The sequence below is a fragment of the Bubalus bubalis genome, chromosome 14 (assembly GCF_019923935.1).
Source record: "Bubalus bubalis isolate 160015118507 breed Murrah chromosome 14, NDDB_SH_1, whole genome shotgun sequence".
In the NCBI taxonomy this organism is placed as follows: Eukaryota; Metazoa; Chordata; class Mammalia; order Artiodactyla; family Bovidae; genus Bubalus; species Bubalus bubalis.
Genome location: NC_059170.1, coordinates 23,085,051 through 23,104,998, shown reverse-complemented (window position 1 = coordinate 23,104,998; position 19,948 = coordinate 23,085,051). Strand labels below are relative to the sequence as shown.

Sequence of the window (19,948 nt, the reverse complement as noted above, 5' to 3'; positions counted from 1 at the left end):
GCTTCCGGCAGCGACGGCTGCAGCCTCGCTCTGGTCCCTGCGGCTGGCGGCCGAGCCGTGTGTCTCCTCCTCCGCCGCCGCCATATTGTCTGTGTGAGAAGAGGGGAGCGCGGCCGCCGCCGCTGCCGCTTCCACCCCAGGTACTGTGGGAGCTGCCAGGCGAGGTCGTTGTGGGGTGCGGGTGGGCCCAGACGGGACAGCGGGGCGCGGCCGCCTCTCACGCCTCCAGCAGACTCCGGAGCGGCCCTTCGCCTTCCCCTGCCCCCCACCTTCCCCCCTCACCATCCGAGGCCCCTGCAGCTCATCGGAGAGGCCTGGGGCCACTCCCCAGGGCGGGGAGGGAAGCTTTGGGGGCAGAGGCTGATGTGAGGATGGGAGCTGTCTCTCGAGTCCAGCTTATGGCTGGGGAGAGGGTTGGACTGGGGCGGGAACTAGGGGGCAACTTGGAGAAGGGGGTCGCCAGAGGGGGAAGGGAGCTTGAGGGGTGGGGCCGCAGGGGGGGGGATGCTGGGGGAGGGTGTCTAGGGGACTGATGCCCTCAGTGTAGGCTGGGGTGGACCTTCCTGTGGAGCAGAGCTGCTGGAGTGGGGGCCTCCTAAGGTCCCTCTGGGCGAGGCAGGGCTTCCCACCTGCACACTGGGGTGCAAGGTGGAGGCGACCCGGGGCTAGGTCATTGAAGATAAAGGGGAAGGGAACCTAGAAGTGGGGCAGAACGGGTGGAGTTGGAGTTAAGGGTTAGTTGGGAGCTTGGGTGGAAGAGGAGAGGTACATAGAATGAAAGATTGGCTGAGTTTACATGTTAGTTTGTGACCTTCTGAAGAGTAGGACTTTTATTTTTGTTTTTCGGTTGTGTTTTTGTTTTTGCAGCGTTGGAACATTTCTTGCCTTGGCAGGTGATGGGTGGAGCTTATGTAGTTTGTTTTTGGGAAGCAAAGTCGAGGTCAGGAGAAGTTGCTTCTTGGCTCTTGCTATTGTGAGAAGGAAAGAGTTCTGGCAAGGAGGTGGCAAATTAATTGGGGAGGCCTGATTACCTTTTCAACTGCTCAATTCTATGAGAAGTGGGCGTGCAGAGAGGAAATGGAAAGAAAGCTAGAAAGGGAAGATTTTTCTAAGAGTCGGAAGAGTCCATTCCATCTAAGGAGTGGCAGTACATCTCTGGATTCCCAATTAGAAGTGCCACTGCTGTTTCCCTATGTGACCTAACTTCTCTAAATCTCTGTTTTTCTGTCTGTAAAATGGGGATGATAATATTTCTTAGAGGAGAAGTTTGTGGTGAGTGAATAAGATAATTTGTGTCAGGTGCTTACTACAGTGCCTGGCAGGTCGTGAGTGCTCGATAGACCTTACGTGTCGCTTTTCTTAAAGGGCCTACTTGGTATATTTGAGGTTCCTCCAATCTAGGTAAAGTGTGTGGTCAATAATCAGACAGTAAGGCAAGGCTTCAGAATATTATATTTGTAGCTGTTGTAGTGTTTTGTTCTAAGTCACTTGGCTTAACTGTCTTGGTGGACCTTGAGCTGAAAGACCGGGACCAATGCTAGTTCTCCCTCGTGGTTTTTTTAAAAGTTCACCTGCAGTTTTACCTAGACAGGTTTGTCCTTCTGTGACTTTGAAATACTTGACTTTCATTTGCTGTTGGAGGAGGGGGTGTGCCTTGAAGAATGAAAATATTTCAGGTTTGCTTAGGTAAGTTTATCAACTGATTACAAAATTAGGTCACCCTGGGGTAACTTTTTTTAAAAAGCAAAACCCAAATATGTCTAGTTATATCCTTTTATATGGAATACAGTAGAGAAGAGAAGCACACATTTAAGGGAGAGCAAAGGGTGAGTTTCTATCTAGTGTGTTAATTGCATAACTGTTTAGGGATGAAACAAGTATATTTTTAATCTCTTTTGCTTAGCCAGCCTCTTCCAGGATGAGTCCTTGATTTTACTGTTGTCTCTGTCTCTGAACATATACCTTTACTTCACACACTCTTGGAGAAAGAACTTTTCTTTGGGAACTGAGTTTAAAGCTTTACTTAGGGTTTGGAGTTGTAGTGGGCAGAATGACCACCACTACCACCCTCAGGATGTCCAAACTCTTAATTACCGGATCTGTAAACATGTTACATGGCAAAAGGCCTTTGCAGATGCTATTAGGGTTAAACATCTTACAACAGGGAGATTATCCTGGATTTTGTGGGTAGGCCCAATCTAATCACATGCGCCCTTAAAAGCAGAGAACTTTCTCCAGCTGGGAGTCAAGAGAGATGGGGCAGAAGGGGAAATCAGAGAGAATTGAATCATGAGAGGGACTCCATTTGCAGTTGCTAGAGGGAGCCACATGGAAAGCATGAGAAGGAATGCAGGGAGCCTCTAGTAACAAAGACCAGCCCCAGCTGACAGCCAAGAAGGAAATGGAGACCACAGTCCTACAACCACAAGGAACTGAAGTTGGCCAACAACCTGAATGAGCTTGAAAGTGGATTCTTCCCCAATTTCCAGCAAGGATAACACCTTGATTTTGACCATGTGAAACCCTGAGCAGAAGACCTAGCCAAGCCCACCTAACTTCTGACCTACAGAAACTATGAGATAATAAATTTCTGTTGGTTTAAGCCACCATGTTTGTGGTTTTGTTACAGCAGCAGTAGAACACTAGTGTACATTTTTGTACCAGAAATAGGGTACTTTTACCTAAAAACGTTGGAAGTGGCAGTAGAAGAGGCCAGCAGTTTTTTGAGGAGCGTGAGATAGAAAAGGCCTAGAAACAGATTGTTTTTAGAGTAATGACTCAAGTGGAAGTGAGGTATACATTGGAAACTGGAGAAAAGAGGATCTTTTTACATAGTGGCAAATAAACTTAGAATTGTGTTCTGAGGTCATGTGGAAAAGAAAACTTACAAGTGATGAACTTGGATGTTTAGCTGAGGAGATTTCCAAGCGAAGTATTGGTTTATTTGTAGATGTAGGTCTAATGGTGAGCTCCTGTGAAATTCACGTGAAGCCCTCTAAGTTCTTGAGCATTTTATTACTAACAGAAACAATGTCCGCTTGATTGAAAAACATAGAGTAGGAAATTAAAGGGGGGCTCTCAACCACTCCCCTCCCCCAGATTTTTTTTCACTAGTAAGAAGCAGGCTGGTAAAACTAGAGATATGAACGTGTTTCTTTTCTTTTAAAAAAGGGTGACTTAGAGGCTGGAACCAAGAGCCCAAAGAGGTAGAACTGAAGGTTACAGAAGAGATTTCTCTGTGTTTGAAATGTAATGGAGTTTGCCCACATTTTGAAACTGCTTTGGACCGATGGATCCACTTTCCCTTATGTTTTGCCTGCTTTCTTTTATAGTTATATTCCCTGTTTGAACTGGAATGTTTTTGACTATTGCCTTATGCTTGTCTCAGCATTACAGATTGGGAGCAGATAACTAGTTGTCTTTTTTGGTGTTTTTTTTAGAAATTGTGCTCCAGGGTGTTGCACTTAATGTATTATCCACACCTGCTTTAGATGGTGAGATTTGGGAGTTTTGAATCGATGAACTTTAGATGAGATTTTTGGACTTTGAGTTGATGCTTTAATGAAATAAGACCTTATGATGAATTGGATGGTTTTTGCATTTGGGAGAGGTATGAGTCTTTGGAGGCCATTAGGGTGGACTCTATTCCAAAGATCCCCTGGAATCTGAGTTTGTTACTGTTTTGTGGCAAAAGGGACTTTTCGAATATAACTGTGGGTTAAGAATTCTAACAAAATGGTTATCCTGGATATTCTGGGTAGGTAGGTCCAGTCTGTTCACATGAAAGCAGACAGCTTTGTCCAGCTAGAGTTAGATTTGAAGCATGAGAGGGACTCAACCTGCCATTCCTGGAGGGGGCCACGTGGTAAGCACAAGAAGGAATGCCATCAGCACCAGCTGACAACCAGCAAGGAAATAGGGACCTTAGTCCTGTGCCCACAAGGAACCTCTTTCAGCCAGCAATCTGAATGAGCTTGAAAGCAGATACCCTACCCCAGAATTTCCACCAAGGAACATAGCCCTACAGACACCATGATTTTTGGCCTTGCAGGACCCTAAATAGAGAATCCAGCCAACCCTACCTCACTTCTAGCCTATAGAAACTGATATAATAAATTGTGTTGTTTTATGACGCTTACTCCTTGGAAGGAACGTTATGACAACTTAGCATATTCAAAAGCAGAGACATTACTTTGCCAACAAAGGTCCATCTAGTCAAGGCTATGGTTTTTCCAGTGGTCATGTATGGATGTAAGAGTTGGACTGTGAAGAAAGCTGAGCAGCGAAGAATTGATGCTTTTGAACTGTGGTGTTGGAGAAGACTCTTGAGAGTCCCATGGACTGCAAGGAGATCCAACCAGTCCATACTAAAGGAGGTCAGTCCTGGGTGTTCATTGGAAGGACTGATGCTAAAGCTGAAACTCCAATACTTTGGCCACCTCATGCTAAGAGTTGACTCATTGGAAAAGACTCTGATGCTGGGAGGGATTGGGGGCAGGAGGAGAAGGGGACGACAGAGGGTGAGATGGCTGGGTGGCATCACTGACTCGATGGACGTGAGTTTGAGTGAACTCTGGGAGTTGGTGATGGACAGGGAGGCCTGGCGTGCTGCGATTCATGGGGTCGCAAAGAGTTGGACATGACTGAACAACTGAACTGAACTGAACTGATGTTTGTGGTAGTTTGTTGCAGTGACAATAGGAAACTAATTAGGAATTTTGAAAGAAAACTAATTAGAGGGGTTTTGCTTACTTTAAGAATCTTTCAGGGATTATTTTCTGGAGAACAAAGACAGCAGAGGTTATTCTGTAAAGTGGAGATTTGGTCCTGGAAGACCTCACAGAATAATGGTGTTAAGTGGAACCTAGGCTTCTTCCTGGAGAAGGCAATGGCACCCCACTTCAGTACCCTTGCCTGGAAAATCCCATGGACAGAGGAGCCTGGTAGGCTGCAGTCCATGGGGTCGCTAAGAGTCGGACACGACTGAGTGACTTCACTTTCACTTTTCACTTTCCTGCATTCGAGAAGGAAATGGCAACCCACTCCAGTGTTCTTGCCTGGAGAATCCCAGGGACGGGGGAGCCTGGTGGGCTGCCGTCTATGGGGTCGCACAGAGTCAGACACGACTGATGCAACTTAGCAGCAGCAGCAGCAGCAGGCTTCTTCCTCAATGTGTAAGCATCCTTACACATCTTTACACACTTCCTAGATGTGTAAGCATGTGTCATTAGATGAAGTTTGAAGGGGCTAGATGAACAGCTTGGTAAAACATAGATTCTAGAGTTCTAGGCCATTTTGGTAGAATTTCTATAAATTGATGATTCTTTCATGCCTGTAATAAGCATCCTGGATAATTCCTTCATCTTTATTAGCTGAATAAAGCATTGAGTTTATTTGACAATCCTTTAAAGACTTTCTGTTTTTTTAGAAGAGCTGAAAATGGGTGATTATTTTTTAGGAATTGATAACCACCTATGTACAGTAGTCTGTTCTTTCACACTTCCTACCCCAACCCGAAATTGTTACAAGGTCTTTTCTCCCTGTCCCCACCCCCCCGCCTTTTTTTTTGGCTGAGCTGGACTTTTGTTGCTGCATGGACTTTCTCTAGTTGCAATACACAGGCTTTTCATTGAGGTGGCTTCTCCCGTAGCAGAGGACAGGCTCTAGGGCACGGGCTAGGTTGCCCCACTGCATGTGGAAACTTCCCGGACCAGGGATCGAACCTGTGTCCGCTGCATTGGCAGACAGATTCTCAACCATTGGACCACCAGGGAAGTCCAGTCATTGTCATTGGCCACTTGGGGTTAAGAATAAGATTTGGGGACTTGCCTGGTTGTACAGTGTATAGGAATATGCCTGCCAGTAAAGGGGACACGGGTTCGATCCCTGGTCTGGAAAGATTCCACATGCCACAGAGCAACTAAGTCTATGCACCATGACTGCTGAGCCTGCATGCTGCAACTACTGGAGCAAGTGCGCCTAGATCCTCTGCTCCCCAACAAGAAAAGCAACCACAATGAATAGCCTGCTCTCACATCTACCAGAGAAAGCCCATGCACAGCCATGAAGACCTGTAGCAGCCATAAATAAGACTTGGGTATATGTGTGTAACTAAGTCACCTTGCTGTACACCTGAAACTACTGTAACACCGTAAATCAACTATTAATTTCTAAAAAAGCCGAAACAATTTTAAATACGATTTTGGAATCATAATTGCAGAAAAGACTTCTGACTTTTAAGAAAGGCATTCTTGTTGTTTATCAGTATGTTACTGATTAGATACATAAAATGTGGGCTCTCAACTTTAGTGAAGGGAACTTCAGAGGGTGGAGGAAATAAGACAGTTTCTCTTTGAGTTAGTTACCTGAATAGAAAGATGATTACAAAATTAGAGCATTTCAGGATATGAAGGACTTTTGTGATTATCTGTGTGACTTTTAGGTTTAGAGTAAAGGAAACTGGGCCACCTGAAGGTTAAGTGACTAAACCAAGTATCTCAGTCCTACAGCTGGCCTAGAATCCTGGTCCAGGCAGTGGGGATTTGTGGCTTTAAGAATATATTCTCTGTGTACCTCGATCATGTCCTTTTTCTATATTTTACCTTACATAGGTTATCTCTCTGTGCCTCATTTTCTTCATGGGGTCATTGTGAGGATTGATTGAGGTAACACATAACACATTTAGCATAGCACCTAACACAGTAAGTGCCCAAAAGATGTTAACTGTTATGTTTATGGTCATTGTTTTGACAACTTTTGACATCTTTTGCATAAATATTACAGTACAATTTGTACAAGTTCAGAAATAGAATTACGTGATTTGGCATTGGATTAGGTAAGGACTTACTGTTTTAAGGTAATGCTTCTGATCCTTAATTTAAAATGAGAAGCTGGATTTGATCCTTGGTCTGTCACAATTAATTCATTGGGTGACCTGGACCAAGTTTGTTTCACAAGAATGTTAGTGTCTTCATACACCCAAATTTCTTTGAACTCCTAAAATGGTTAATTTAAAATGGTACTGTATCATTTAGTTGTTCCTTAATAGACATCTAAGCCATCTAGCTTTTCAAAGGAAAAAATTCCTCTAGAATTATTAAGAAAAAGGAACTGCTGTTATTGTAACAAATATTTACATTGGGTTATAGGCAATTGGTAGTTTTTCCAAGGCAGAGTTCAGCTGACCTACTTGTTGACCAAACTTTTTCTCCTTCACATTATAGAAATCAAGTATTATCTTTTTAAAAGTTTAAGGTGAGAGAATTAATAGTATCATACTAGGAGTGACTTTTCACTGGTTTCTACAAAGTGTGTGTCTTTCAGCCTTAGACATAAGAAATGTACTTAGCAACAGTTACTATGGTGGGCAAGCTTTTATTACATTAGTGATGATAGTGTTTTCTTGCATAGAAAGTATGTGTTATCTGAAGTGAGGGTTTTAGGGTTAAACACCGGGGTATACTTAGAATACTGTTTTATAATTTTATATGTGTCATGTCTTAAATGCCTTTATATTGGCCACTTTTTTCTTTTCACACTTTCTGGTCTTGTGGATTTTTTGGACAGATTTTTATTAGCTGAAACATTTTAATCTGCTTGGAAAAGTGAACACTTGAAATTTTTTGAAGTTATGACTAATGCCCTAGTGGGCATTTCTCAATTTAGCTATCTCATTAATGTTCTATAGTTTTTAAGAAAGCAACCTTGTTAAAATGAATGGATAAATTATTTTCCTAAAAATTTAATCATGTCATATCAGAAAGTACAAAATAGCCATTTGACCTTATTGGATTTATAACCGGTGAAATGATGTTAATTCTTTAAACAAGCCGTGAGTGCCTGGTGTATTTCAGGTAGGTGCTGTGCCTACCTGATCTCTAGATGGTCCTTGACCTCAAATTTCAAATTGAGTGTCATTTTGTCGTAACTTGGCAGCTTTCTGCGCTTGATCTTAGCCAAAAGGCAGAGAAACCATAGCAGCAGCTTTCTGGAGTGTTTTCTTATGAAAACTTATATTGGCTTTGTGTCTTAGGTATAGTTTCTGAAACAGCTGCAGAAATTTGGTGGGCAGTGGATTCAGGATTTCTGAATCTTAATGAAATTCTTTAACTAAGATTACTGGGGCTCAGCCATAAAAAGGAACACATTTGAGTCAGTTCTGATGAGGTGGATAAACCTAGAACCTATTATACAGAGCAAAGTGAGTCAGAAAGAGAAAGATAAGTATCATATTCTAATGCACATATATGGAGTCTAGAAAAATGGTACTGAAGAATTTATTTACAGGGCAGCAGTGGAGAAACAGACATAAAGAATAGACTTATGGACATGGGGAGAGGGGAGGAGTGAGTGAGATGTATGGAAAGAATAATATGGAAACTTAACATTACCATATGTAAAATAGATAGCTAACAGGAGTTTGCTGTATGGCTCAGGAAACTCAAACAGGGTATCTGTGTCAACCTGGAGGGGTGGGATGGGGAGGGAGGTTCAGGAGGGGAGGGGATATATGTATACCTGTGTCTGATTCATGTTGAGATTTGATAGAAAACAACAAAATTCTGTAAAGAAATTGTCCTTCAATAAAAAAGATTACTGGGGGAACTAAGGGGGAGGGAGCCAGCAGGATAGTTGGGAAAAGCTTCAGCTTTGGAATGAGACCAAGTTGGGTTTAGTGACCAAGTTTACTTAACTCTTAAGCCTGGATTTTGTCATCTCTGCAATTGGGATAACAACTACCTTGGGCAACTTATTTATTAGCCTTTTGTTCCTTCATCTGTAAAATGGGCGTCAGTACTTACCTCAGAATATTCTTGTGAGGATTAATAACTAAAGCACCAGCTAGTTATCATAGCCCAGTTGGTAAAGAATCCACCTGCAATGCAGGAGACCCTGTTTTGATTCCTGGGTCGGGAAGATCTGCTAAAGAAAGGATGGGCTACCCATTGCAGTATTCTTGGCTTCCCTGTGGCTCAAGCTGGTAAAGAATCTGCCTGCAACGCAGGAGACCTGAGTTCGATCCCTGGGTTGGAAAGATCCCCTGGAGAAGGGAATGGCTACCCACTCCAGTATTCTGCCCTGGAGAATTTGGGTCGCAAAGAGTCGGACACAACTGAGCGACTTTGACTTCACAACTGAAAATTAAAGGAGATAATTTATTAAATGCCAGGTACCTTTTCCTTCCCTGTCAGTGACAACTGTGTGTTCATTGCCAGTGCCTATACTCTTGATTCTCATTTTCTGCTGCCAGGAGTTCTTATTTTTCAGCGAGGCCTTTCGACCTGTACTTCCTGTTTCCGATGTGGCCTGTTGGATGGGTGAGGTACTGAATTGCTGCTTAGGGGTGGGTCAGTATGTAACTCATGCCCAGTGTAGATTGCCTCAGTTACTCATCTACAGTGAACATGGTCAGGGTGTTATCTAGTCTTGGTGAATCTAGGGTTCTGTTGCTTCTAGATAGAAAAGTGACTTTCCATCTCAGACTTGGGGAAAGTTCAAAGTTTGCTCACCTATGGACTTGTGAACCTGAGATCAGAGATCTTATTCCTGATGGTTCTTTGATCACAGTTTGGGAATTAACTTGTGTATTGTGTGTTGGGCATATGTTTGGAGGAGAACTTTTTCCTGCATTAACATCTCTGTGTCTTGCTCACTCAGGTAATCCACTAACGTGCTTTCTTTGCTCTGTATTCTTAAATCATACACACACACCTTTAGGCATAGCAGAAACCTGTCTTCATCAGTACTTACAGTCCTCTGTATATTTATGACTCTGTATAGAATGAATACAAATAGCCATCTGCCTTGGGAGTTGTCCCATCTTTTCAAATCTGATTTTTTATACCACTGTGACATTGTGGCCAGCCCATTCAGGTAAGAGAATAACAAAGACTCCAGATTGTCGAAACTCAAATCTCTCACCCCTCACCTTGCCTCCAAATTTAAAGAAATCCATTTCATTTTAATATTACAAATGATAGGTTGTTGTTGAATCAGTGTGCAGAATTGGGGAAATAGTGTTAAATTAGTAAAACTAATTCCTATTTAGGCTTTGAAACATAATATTTGACTTGGGTTCAAATCTGGCCTCAGTTACTTAGTAGTCCTGTGATATTTGGCAGGTTATTTATCCTCTGAATCCATGTTTATTTCTAAAATGGACATCTACATCTAATACCATGTCTGGCTTATAAGAGACATTCAAATGATAGTTATTACATACATATATGGGTTATACTTTAGATTACTGTAGGTCACAACAGATCTTTTGGTTCCGGAGGGTGGTGGCAAGTGGAATAGAGTAGCAGATTGTGACTTTATTTCACTGTGTTGCCTGGTAAAAAGATGCAGGTGATAGCTTCTTTGCCCACCATTTATTGTATTTTATATTATTGGAAACAGTATTATACTTCATGCTTATGTCAAGTGTTTGAGGTAGAACTGTGTTAATTCAGATCAAACTGCTTGGGGATGTTTGATTTCGGTATTATTAAAGTGTGGTTGACTTATAATGTTTCAGATATACAGCAAAATGATTCAGAAATATTTGTATGTGCGAGTAGTATAGTGTTAGTCGCTCAGTCATGTCCGATTCTGCGATCTCATGGACTGTAGCCCGCCAGATTCCTCTGCCCATGGGATTCTCCAGGCTAGAATACTGGAGTGGGTAGCCTTTCCCTTCCCCAGGAGATCTTCCCAACCCAGGGATCAAACCCGGTCTCCCACATTGCAGGCATATTCTTTACCAGCTGAGCCACAGGAAAGCCCAAGAACACTGGCGTGGGTAGCCTATCCCTTCTCCAGTGGATCTTTCCGACCAAGGAATCAAACTGAGGTCTCCTGCATTACAGGCAGATACTTTACCAACTGAGCTATCAGGGAAGCCCTTGTTAGGATTATATCAGGTGTTATTGTGAAATTTATATTCCAAATTCAGACCCTTAACAGATCTAAAAAAATTTACAGTTAGCTTTGAACCAGGTAGTTTTGCTTTTCAGTGTGCTCTTGGGATCTTGGAATTTGAGTGTTGGAGTGGGTATGGTGAACTGTCAAGGAGCTAAATTGTTAACTTTTTTACCTCTGTATTTTTCCCCAATTGAAAAAATAAAACACTATTACTTATGGCATTAGTTTGATAGATGAGGGAGAATCATTTTAAAATAGAGGAAAGAAGATCGCTTCATTTAATCTTCATTTATTTCCACCATTGACCTGTTTTCTTTTGGCTTATTCTTTCAAGCCATAGGGTTAGGAGGTTTAGGTTGTGTTTATTGTTTTGGTTTTCTTGTGCCAGTGACCTCCGAATGGATGACCTCCCAGAAGAAATGGTAGTATATTAGTGAACTGTACTTGAAAGCTGCGAAAGATGAATTGTGTATCTCTTAAAATAAAGGAACACTATGAAAATAGTTTTCTCAGCCTACTGCATGGATTTTGACAATTCAGCTCATGATCTCTTTAGTTAAATCAGAATTTTTCAGCCAGTGGACTATGTCAGGGAGAGTTACAGATATGCTGAGATTTTGGTCCCCTCAGACTTCAGGCCATTTGGGCAGAGTACAGGGCCTCCAAACCAGTGACCTTAAGTCCAAAAGTCTTGATCATTTATCCATTATTACAAATACTATTTTCTCTTTGTGTTTTGAGTTTTTAAAAGGCTACGTGTAAGTGCTAGTTGAGAAAGTTCAGTAATTGAGTGTCTTAACAGTTTTAAGGTTCGAGGGGATGCTGATCTGAAAATAGTCTTGATTTTAAGTTTAGAAAAGACCATTTTAAAGTGTTTCTTTCTGATCCTCAAGCAGTTTCCTTTCCACATATAATTCAGGGGTTATACTTTAAAATGTGGGACCAAACTATTAGAGTTTGGGCACTTGTGAAGAAATTTGAGTTCTTAAATTTGTTTAAGCAATAATGTGAAGCAAAACAAGTTCCCTTGTATAAAATTGGTGTCCTCATCTGACTCTGAATGCCACTGTATCTTTTCTGGGAGCTGACACTTTGTTAATCATTCATCAGGCATGGGTCTCCTGCTTTAACATAAATTGAAACCTAGGATACATTGTCTTCCCCTCTTCCTTTCGGAAATAATGGGATATACTTAAAATTTTTAATTGTTTAATATTTATGTAAATTATGAAGTTAGCTTCCCCCGCCCCTTTTTGACCATGCTGTGCAGCCTGCAGCCTCTTCCCAACCAGGGATCAAACCTGTACCCTCTGCAGTAGAAGCATGGAGTCCTAACCACTGGACCACCAGAGAATTCCCATCAAGTTAACTTTTAAAAATTTATAATTTTGCAGTGTTAAAAATATACCTCTCCTTTTGTCTAACTTAGCAATTCTTAATTCTCCTGGGGTTTACAGATTTATCTGAGCCTGTAGTGAAAGCTACAGATCTTTATTTCAAAAAATGTACTGTACACGCTACTTTGTATTACTTTAGGGAACTCATGGACCTCCAATCTCATTGATGAATTCCAGTTTGAAATAATTTGTTTAGTCCAAATAACAGTTTCCCCTTTTTATTATTTTTAATACAGTAACATTTGTATGATTTATCATTTTTCACAATTTTTTTAATTGAAATATAGTTAATTTACAGTCTTGTGCCAATCTCTGCTGCACAGCAAAGTGACTCAGTTTTACATATGTGTGCATTCTTTTTTTTTTTTAATATTCTTTTCCATTATGGTTTATCCCAGGAGATTGGATATGGTTGCCTGTGCTATACAGTAGGACCTTGTTTATCCATTCTAAATGTTGTAGGTTGCATCTACCAACCCCAGATTCCCAGCCCATCCCTCTTCCTTCCCCCCCTCCTTCTTGGCAACCACAAGTCTGATCTCTGTGTCTATGAGTCTTTCTCTGTTTTGTAGATAGGTTCAGTTGTGCCATATTTTGGATTCCACATACAACTGATGTCGTACGATATTTGTCTTTCTGACTTACTTCACGTAGTTTTAATAATCTTGCATCCATGTGGCTGCGTATGTCATTTTTATGGCTGAATAGTATTCCATTGTGTATACACTACATCTTCTTTATCCCTTCATCTGTTGATCAACATTTAGGTGGTTTCCATGTTTTGGCTATTGTGAATAGTGCTGCTATGAATGTAGGGTTGCATATATCTTTTTGAATTACAGTTTTGTCCAGGTATATGCCGAGGAGTAGGATTGCTAGATCATTCTATTTTTCATTTTCTGAGAAACCTCCATACTGTTTTCCATAATAACTGTATCAAACTTACCTTTGATACTTATGTTTCCACCTATAGGGTAGGAGAGTTCCCTTTTCTTCACACCCTCTCCAGCATTTGTTATTTGTAGACTTTTTAATGATGGCCATTCTGACTAGTGTGAGGTGGTACCTCATTGTAGTTTTGATTTGCATTTCTCTAGTAATTAGTGATGTTGAGCATCTTTTCATGTATCTACTGGCCATCTGTTGGGCTTCCCAGATGGTACTAGTGGTAAAGAACCCACCTGCTAATGCAGGAGACATAGAGATGTAAGTGTGATCCCTTGGTTGAGAAAATTCCTTGGAGGAGGGCATGGCAACCCACTCCAGTATTCTTTTCTGGAGAATCCCATGGACAGAGGAGCCTGGTGGATTACAGTCCATAGGGTCGCAAAGAGTCAGACACAACTAAAGCAACTTAGCATGCACGCACGCTCTAGCCATTAGTATGTCTTCTTTGGAGAAATGTCTGTTAAGGTCTGTTTGTTTTTGCTGTTGTTGAGTTGTATGAACTGTTTGTATGTTTTGGAGATTAAGCCCATGTCGGTTTGCAAATATTTGCAGGTATTTTCTCCCATTCCTTAAATTGTCTTTTCATGTTTTGTTTTGGTTTGGTTTTTCAGTTTCTTTAGTTGTTGTTTTCCTTTGCTGTGCAAAGTCGTATGTTTGATTAGATCCCATTTTTGTTTTTATTTGTTTTGCCTTGGGAGACTGACCTAAGAAAATACTGGTACAATTCATGTCAGAGTATATTTTGCCTTTATTTTCTTCTAGGAGTTTTATAGAGTTGTGTCTTATGTTTAAGTCTATAAAGCATTTTGAATTTATTTTTGTGCATAGTGTGAGGGTGTGGTCTAACTTCATTGATTTACTTTCCCAGCACCATTTGCTGAGAAAGAATATTTTATATTCTTGCCAGCTTTGTCAAGGATTAATTGGCTCTAGGTGTGTGGCTTTATCTCTGGGCCCTATTCTGTTAAATTGATCCATATGGCTGGTTTTGTATCAATACCACACTGTTTTGATTATTGTAGCTTTGTAGCATTGTCTGCTTCCCTGTGGCTCAGACTGCAAAGAATCTGCCTACAGAGCAGGAGACCCGAGTTCAGTCTCTGGGTTGGGAAGATCCCCTAGAGAAGGGAATGGCAAGCCACTCCAGCATTCTTGCCTGGAGAATCCAATGAACAGAGGCAGGCTACAGTCCATGAGGTCACAAAGAGCTGGACACAACTGAGCGACTAACACATACATACATATATACATACATAGTATTGTCTGTGGTCTGGGAGAATTATACCTCTTGCTTTGTTTTTTATTGCTTAGGTGTCACAGTATCCAGCAGATATTTTCTGCATGCTATTCTGTGTGTCAGCTTCAGTGGTAGACTCCTGAGGATGCAAAGGCAATACTCTCTGCCTTTGAAGCTTTGTTTGGCTAGGGCGACAGGTGTGTCAACAGTACAGCGGCAGTGCTAAGTGGGAGAGATGCGCAGCATATGCTGTTGAGTAGAGGGAGGAGGGTCTTGATCATTGAAAATTTTCTATAAATTTAGTCAGTTCTGTATTTTCTAATTGGCCGAAAGCATACTGCGAACTACTCCATGATTTTTGTTTTTTAAGCTCTAATTGAACTACTAATGGAAACTAAATCAAGGAGCAAATGGTCTTAAATTGAGAGCTTAAATGGGCTTATTACTGTTGCATCTGATTATGCTGAACATTTTCTTTGCCCATATTTTTCCCTAGTTATCTTTTTAAAATAGTTTTATTTATAAATTTATATGTTTAGTGTAGGTCAGGGATTGCTAACTGAAATACCTGCAGGAGTCAGGCCAGTAAGATAAATGTGTAGAATTGTCCAGGTTTACCTATGGCGTCTTTGCATAATCAGCCAGCAGATCCAAAGTGATGTGGTCAATGCCGGAATGCAGAATCATTGTTAGCAAAAAGACAGACCTACCTACCTTTTCTCATTTCTTCTTATAAGAAACTGAACATTAATTTGGTTTTTAGTGTTGGCAATCAAGTCACACTTAAAAATACTAATTATTTATCATGAAAATCTTTAACACATAATTCAATTTAATAGCTGATTCACTTTTTAAAAACACTGGAAAATTTGCATAGAATGTTCATAGCAGCATTAGTCATAATGTCCGTAAAGTGAAAACAAATGTCCATCAACTGATGAATGGATGAACAAAATGTGGTATATTCTTACAGTGGATTCAGCTGTAAAAAGGGATGAACTATTATAAAGCTACATCATGAATGAACCTAGAAAACATGCTAAATGGAAGAAGCCAGACACTTAGAGTTATGTATTGTGTGATTCTGCTTTTATGAAATGTCCAGAATAGGCAAATCTATAAAGACAGAAAGCGGATGAATAGTTGTTAAGACGTTGAGGGGGGAGTGGAGAGTTATTAGGAATGACTACTGTGGGATGTTTGTTTTTTTTGGAAGTGAAGGTAATCATATGGTAGTGATGGTTGCATGTTAAAAACATTAGAAAAACCACTGAATTGTACACTTTAAAATGATAGATGTGATGTTGTGTGGATTTTATCTCAGCTTTAAAAACTGGATGAAAAGAGACTACATGAGCTAAATAGAGTATATATGTTTGCTGTAAAGCAGAATGAATAGGTTTTGAATCTAGACAGAATATTTTAAAGTCACTTGCCCTCTGTGACATTGTAAAAGTTGTTCAGATTCACCTGTTGTAACATGGGAAAGGTATTACGTAGGTCTGGGCTTCCCTGGTGGCCCAGCTGGTAAAGAATCTGCAGTGCAGGAGACCTGGGTTCGATCCCTGGGTTGGGAAGAACTCCTGGAGGAGGGAATGGCTACCCACTGCAGTATCCTTGTCTGGAGAATTCCATGGACAGGAGCTTAGCAGGCTACAGCCCATGGGGTCACAAAGAGTTGGACACGACTGAGTGACTTTCACTTTCACTGGGCTTGTTATGTTCAAAAGTGATCATTTTAAATCCCAAGAAACAGTATAGGTATAGACATTCACATTTCTTAGATTTGGAAGCTGGATAGATGGTGTTTGCTGTCCTGTTTCCAACCTATTTGTTTTTGGCAAGTCTTCGAAGAATTGATGCTTTTGAACTGTAGTGTTGGAGAAGACTCTTGAGAGTCCCTTGGACTGCAAGGAGATCCAACCAGTCCATTCTAAAGGAGATCAGTCCTGGGTGTTCTTTGGAAGGAATGGTGCTAAAGCTGAAACTCCAGTACTTTGGCCACCTCGTGCGAAGAGTTGACTCATTGGAGAAGACTCTGATGCTGGGAGGGATTGGGGGCAGGAGGAGAAGGGGACGACAGAGGATGAGATGGCTGGGTGGCATCACCAACTCGATGGACGTGAGTTGGTGATGGACAGGGAGGCCTGGCGTGCTGCAATTCATGGGGTCGCAAAGAGTCAGACACGACTGAGCGACTGAACTGAACTGAAGTGAGGACAACCCACCCTATTTTTTATTGGTTATTAATCATCTGCAAGAAGTATGATTGTCTCCTAGGTAATCTGCCTCCATGATAATAAAGGAGGGAGAGGGAGAGACTGTTACTCCTTATATCCTGCAGTTTCCTCAGTGGAATCAGATAGGTTAAATGACAGTCCCAGAGCCATATTTGGTCTTCATGGCTCAAGTGTTCCTGTTCTTTCTACCACCTCATGAGGCCTTATAAATTCAAGGTTCATGTTTTTCAGTAACAGAGCACTATATTGTTTCTGTAGTTCTATCAAGGATGCTCATCACATGGGTAAATTACATGGCCTTATAAAAGCTCATGGCTCTAAAGAAGCATCTCCCACACATATTGACTAAATTCATATCTCATTGGGAAGTGATAGTATGACTGTTTTACTTCTGGTGTTAGTGATGTGTGTGATAAAATTTACATATAAGACCGAAGAGCAACTTTAAAATCAGCTACAGATCAAATATCCACTGTACAGCCAAACTGCTTTTCTCAGTGTTGAAGAGGAGTGGATCCATATGCAGACAGGTTTGATTTTTGCCAATATATTGTCTATTGCTGTCTTAATATCAGTTCATCAAATATTCATGAAACATATTTAGCATGGCTTAGGCACAGTGATAAAATGTGTTATAGAAATATTAAGCTACGCAGTAGGAAAACTGCGTAGCTTAGGATGGAAAGGAGGAGAAGGCAATGGCAACCCACTCCAGTACTCTTGCCTGGAAAATCCCATGGACGGAGGGGCCTGGTGGGCTGCAGTCCATGGGGTCGCTAGGAGTCGGACACGACTGAGTGACTTCACTTTATTTTTTCACTTTCATGCATTGGAGAAGGAAATGGCAACCCACTCCAGTGTTCTTGCCTGGAGAATCCCAGGGACGGGAGAGCCTGTTGGGCTGCTGTCTATGGGGTCGCACAGAGTCGGACACGACTGAAGCGACTTAGCAGCAGCAGCAGCAGGATGGAAAGGAGGTTGAAAACTGATAGCCAGTTATCATAGTGATTGAAATGGAAATGGCTAGATATTCAGGATTTTCATTTCTTCTTGTATCAGCTTTGCTAAGTCTTTTTTCCTTTCAATATTTCAAATTTGTCCCTCATGTTATCCTATGTTTTAGGATACGACATATGATAGGATTTTCCCCCTTTTTAAAATTTTATTTTTTTAATTAATATACAGTAAACTGATTTCCTTTCTGTGTGTTAGTCACTCAGTCGTGTCCAACTCTTTGCAACTCCATGGGCTGTGGCCTGCCAGGCTCCTCTGTCCATGGAATTCTCCAGGCAAGAATACTGTAGTGGGTGGCCATTCCCTTCTCCAGGGAATCTTCCCAACCTAGGGAGCAAGCCCAGTCTCCTGCCTTGCAGGCAGATTCTTTACTGTGTGAGCCACCAGGGAAGTAACCACCATCACAACCAAGACACAGAACAATTGTATCACCTCCCAATATTACCCAGCCTCCCACCCCTATTCTCTGGCAACCACTGTTCTATTCTCAGTTATTACAGTTTTATCTTTTTGAGAATGTTACATAAATTGAATCAGGCAATATATAATATTTTGAAAACTGGCTTATTTATTGCTTTTGAGATTCATTGAAATTATGTATACCAGTGGTCAGTTCCTTTTTATCGTTAAGTAGAATGCCACTGTATGGATGGACAACAGTTTGCTTATCCATTTAAGATTTTTTTGGTGATTATTAGTTGAGCTGCTGTAAATGCACTTGTATAGGCTTTATGAACATGGTAGGGTTGCCAGGTTATATGAAAATTTGTAACTTTCTAAGAAACTGCCAAACTGTTTCCAGAAGGGCTTTGCTATACTAGTTTGCATTCCCACTAACAGTGTAAGAGAGTATTCAGTTGTTCCATATCTCTCTAGCACGTAGTATTGTCTGTATTTAACTTTTAATTGGAAATAATTTTTTTTCTTCTTTTTTTTACCTGTTTTTGATTTTATTTTATTTTTAAACTTTACATAATTGTATTAGTTTTGCCAAATATCAGAATGAATCCGCCACAGGTATACATGTATTCCCCATCCTGAACCCTCCTCCCTCCTCCCTCCCCGGAAATAATTTTAAACTTACAAGAGTTGCAAAGATAGAATCCTCACATACCCTTCACCCAACTTCCCCTAAAGTTAACATATCACATAACCATGACACTTTATTAAACTAAGAAATTAGCACTGATACAATACTGTTAATTAAATTGTGGGCTGTATTTCGATTTTTACCAGTTATGTCCTTTTCTTATATTTTCCCTGACTCAATCCTAGAATCAGCCATTTCTCTGAAGAGCCCTCATTCCTTTTTATTGGAGAAAGGTATTGAGAAACCAAGGTTTGGACGCTACTGATTCCTGTTGCTACTCATTAGCACAGCTTCTAGGTGCTCTCATTGGACAGAGCTAGGAATTTTCAACCAGTAATGTCCACTCTTTGTCATAGAAGGTTCTGTGGGTTTTGAGAATACTTAGAGTAGCAAATTAATAGTAAACAGAACAGTAGCATTTCCATGTGTCGGTCATTCCTGTTCTGTCTTTTTCAGTATGTCTTACTGGAAACATAGAATATCTAGCTTTTTGGATCTGGCTCCTTAGCAAAATATATTTAATATTCATCCATGTTGTACAAATCAATAATTTATTTTCCATTGTGTAATTATACATATACCATTTGTTTATCCATTCACCTAGACATCTTGGTTGTTCCCCCCCTTTTTTTTTTTTTTTGGGGGGGCAGTTATGAATAAAGCTTCTGTCTACATTTGTATGCTGGTTTTTGTGTGAACATACATTCACTTGAGTAAATACCTGGGGGGGAATGCTGAGTTTATGGTAAGTGTTTATGTACCTTTGTAATCAGTGACCAAATTTTTCCAAGGTTCCTGTACCATGTTGTAGTCTCATCAGAAGTCAGTTAGTTTCTGTTGCTCTAATTTAGTTTCTGTTACATCCTCACCAGCTTTTGGTGCTGTAATTTTTTTTTTTAATTTGACTGTTTTAATATATAGTGTATCTCACTTTTTTGTGTGGTTGCACTGGCTTTTCATTCTGCATGCGGGCTTTCTCTAGTTGTGTCAGGTGGGGGCTGCTCCTTATTGCCGTGCATAGGCTTCTCATTGCACAGGCTGCTCTTGTCGCAGCGCACAGGCTCCAGGCGCATGGGCTTCAATAGTTGTAGCACGCGAGCTCAGTAGTGGCATTTGG

The 19,948-nt window shown here is 41.0% G+C and overlaps 1 protein-coding gene across 2 annotated transcripts in view; it reads left to right on the top strand.

The window, feature by feature from the left end:
* Window positions 1–2: 2 nt before the first annotated feature.
* Window positions 3–19,948, top strand: part of CSNK2A1 (casein kinase 2 alpha 1) — a 57,798-nt gene continuing 37,852 nt past the window's right edge. The window contains exon 1 of one of the 2 annotated variants that reach the window (XM_006049567.3): window positions 3–140. The gene's annotated coding sequence lies outside the window, so the exon portion shown is untranslated. The remainder of the gene's footprint in view (window positions 141–19,948) is intronic. The other variant, XM_044927775.1, reaches the window with a different exon arrangement.